Here is a 3,853-nt window from a genome sequence, read left to right as displayed (position 1 = left end):
TGCAACAAATGCATCTCTGTTGCAAACTCACTATAAATATATGCCTTTTTAAAATCTCAAAGCTTACCAGTCAGACCCCAAAAAAACTGAAAGTGGCCCATTTTTGGCATCTTGTTAGATTAATATGGTTTCACAAATGTTATTTAATCTTTCTTTGTTATTATAGATGATATGTTTCTCAAGAAAACTATATTAGTTCTACATAGCAAACATGGCTGGGAGCCAGGGGAGATGTAATACAACAGTTGCAGAGGTACTAATGCTAAGGGGGAGAAAAGGCTATTCTGAGAATGGATATACTAACAGAATCAGGGTCAGAGAAAGCTCTCTTGAAGTTGGTAAACAAACAAAGTGTAGAAACTGTCACAGAAGAAGTAATTGAATGGCATTCAATACCAAAAAAAGTATGAAAAAAAAGACTATTTATTGAACTTTCTAGATGTTCTCTGTTTGATAGGTAATGAATTAAAAGTAATGAATTAAAAACATTTTTTTAAAAAATAACTTGATTTAAAGAGAAAGGTTAAATAACTTAATTTCAATAAAAATATCTTAGAAAATGAACTTTTTCCCCCCTCTCTTTTCCTATCTTACTTATACACACACACACACACACACACACATATAAATTACATAAAATTCATTACAATATAATGGCATGGCAATTTACACAGTCTGAATAATGAATGTTACTAAATTTTTATGGGGTTCTTGCATAGCTAAAGCTTGGTTACACGTAATCATCTATGTCTCAGGGCTTCCTCATTCTAAAAGGTAACTCACAACACCTGGGTATCAGAATAGCTACTTTCATTTCAATGAAAGCCCGTAATTCTTCATTAAAATTGTGAAGAGACCTACTGATACACTGAAGGCATTTATTTTCAAAGAAACAAAGTTGAAATTTTTACCAACTCGATAAATGTACCAAAAAAGTCATTAGTCTGTTTTATTCAAATAAACTCTCTTAAACTCATTTTCCTGTCTATGGATGTTGTGACTTATGAAGAACAATCCAAACCAATTTATTTAATTGGCCCTCCAATGAGAAAACTGGCAACTAGACAGTGAAGGCTTGGCACTTTCTGCTGCCTTATAATCAAGTTCTATAACTGAGGCAAGCGTCCAGCTCGACACTCCCTGGCTGCACCCTCTATAAGGGCAACATTAAACTGGTAATTTAGAGTAAGCCTCAAGGTGAATGTATCTTTTGCATAGTGTATGTGTGTGTGTGTGTGTGTGTGTGTGCATGTGTGTGTGTCTGTGTGCATGCGTGTGCATGAGCCTGTGGGCAGGATATGGGTGTGTGTATGGATGTATATATATATATATATATGTGTGTGTGTGTGTGTGTGCACATGCTCTCACATAAGCAAACATAATTTTGCTATTTAAGGATATTGGAAGATAAAAGATTTAGCAGAAAATAAAGCAAATATAATTATTTACTGAGAACAAGATTTTATTTAGCAAGAATGCTAATTTTTATGAAGAAATGTTTCAACACCTGGACAAAGCTTTTAAGAATATCTGTTTTATGTGTTGATAATCCATTTTCCTGACAGATAATTGCCTCCATGAAAGAAATTCTAATTATTTATGAAAAGGATGATAATACATAATTCCAGGGCCAGGTGGTGGCGCACCTGGCTGAGCGCACATGTTATTGTGCACAAGGAAAATACACAATTCCCTTACATATTTTAAAAATTCATTCTCGAATCCATCACAGAAACTTGTCAGCACCTTAATTCAATACCATAAATAGTTATTATCCAGGAGAAGTCTATTCAGTATTTTAAAACACACTGAGTAATTAACAGTATAACAAGCAAAATGAGTGTTTGATATTCAAAACAAATCCTCATGAGCCCTGCTAGGGAAAGAGAGAAGCAGGCTGAGAGTATGGATCAACCTGTCAATGCCCATGTTCAGCGAGGAAGCAATTACAGAAGCCAGACCTTCCACCTTCTGCATCCCACAATGACCCTGCCCATACTCCCAGAGGGATAGAGAATAGGAAAGCTACAAGGAGATGGGATGGGATATGGAGTTTTGGTGGTGGGAACTGAAAGGAGTTGTACCCCTCTTATCCTATGGTTTTGTCAATGCTTCCTTTTTATAAATAAAATTTAAAAATTAATAATAATAATAATAAACATAAAAAATGTAGTCAGACACATAGGAACTAAGAAGTGCTCAGATTACTAATCTAAATTATAGTCTCTAATTTACCACAGGGGAGTTCTGATTTTCTAGTTTCCCAAACATTGAATGGTTCAAAGATATCCAAAATAGATTTTGTTCTTTTTATGTTTCATGTCTAAATAATAAGTATCTCAAAACTCATTTCTTCTGTTTCTAATCATTCAGCTTGATCAGTCTTCTATAAATAAGGTAGGTCATAATGCCTATTGTTTCTGATGATTCATTTCCATGAGAAAGAAGAAGTCACCTGTCACTGGGAAATTTTTATGCAGAAGGTAGATCATCACTTCTGTTCTGGAAAAATTCGACAATGAATTGGGCTTAAAATCAGATCATTTCTACACTGCTGGTGGGAATGTAAATTAGTCCAACCTCTGTGGAGAATAGTCTGGAGAACTCTCAGAAGGCTAGAAATGGACCTACCCTATGATCCTGCAATTCCTCTCCTGGGGATATATCATAAGGAACCCAACACATCCATCCAAAAAGATCTGTGTACACATATGTTCTTGGCAGCACAATTTGTAATAGCCAAAACCTGGAAGCAACCCAGGTGTCCAACAACAGATGAGTGGCTGAGCAAGTTGTGGTCTATATACACAATGGAATATTACTCAGCTGTAAAAATTGGTGACTTCACCGTTTTCAGCCAATCTTGGATGAACCTTGAAAAAACCATGTTGAGTGAAATAAGTCAGAAATGAAAGGATGAATATGGGATGATCTCACTCTCAGGCAGAAATTGAAAAACAAGATCAGAAAAGAAAACACAAGTAGAACGTGAAATGGAATTGGCATATCGCATCAAAGTAAAAGACTCTGGGGTGGGAGGGTGGGGAGAATACAGGTCCAAGAAGGATTCAGAGGACCTAGTGGGGGTTATATTGTTATATGGGAAACTGGAGAATGTTATGCATGTACAAACTATTGTACTTACTGTTGAATGTAAAACATTAATTCCCCAATAAAAATAATAATAATGAAAAATGCAAAAGAAAAATCAGATCATTTCTGAGGTGAAGAAGTGAAGCAGCAGAGGGGTTCATATCTTTCAAGCATGAGGTCTTGAGTTAGGCCCCTGGCACTGCAGGTACCAGAGTAATGCTATGGTTCATTCTATTCTTTCTCTCTCTTTAAATTATTTTTATTCATTAGCTAGAGACAGGCAGAAATTGATAGGGGAGAGGGTGGTAGAGAGGGCAAAAGACAGAAAGACACCTGTAACACTGCTTCACCAGCACAAAGCCTTCCTGTTGCAGGTGGGGACTGGGGACTCGAACCTGGGTCCTTGAGCACTGTAGCATGTTCACTCATCCAGGTGCACCACCATCAAATCCTATTAATTCTATTCTCTTATCTCCTCATCCTCCTTCCCCTCCTTCTTCTTCTCTCTCTCTCATACATTTTAAATAATTTTATCGGGTGGTGTTAATGTATTGTAGTGCAGTTGGTGACACATGGCTATAATTTCTGATCTCCCCATCATAGATATCTGCAGAACACTCTCATCCTCAGCCTAAGCCTTTTTCCACTAACAAGCACCAGGATCAAAAAAACCACCTCCACCCTTACCCTTACTCTTCCCACTCCTTCCCTAGAGTCCTTTGCTTCAATGTAATACACCACATCTAGTCCGAATCTTACT

Source organism: Erinaceus europaeus, chromosome 3 (genome assembly GCF_950295315.1).
Source record: "Erinaceus europaeus chromosome 3, mEriEur2.1, whole genome shotgun sequence".
NCBI classification, from domain to species: Eukaryota; Metazoa; Chordata; class Mammalia; order Eulipotyphla; family Erinaceidae; genus Erinaceus; species Erinaceus europaeus.
The sequence above is the reverse complement of the archived record's forward strand: the minus strand, read 5'-3'. Positions refer to the sequence as shown.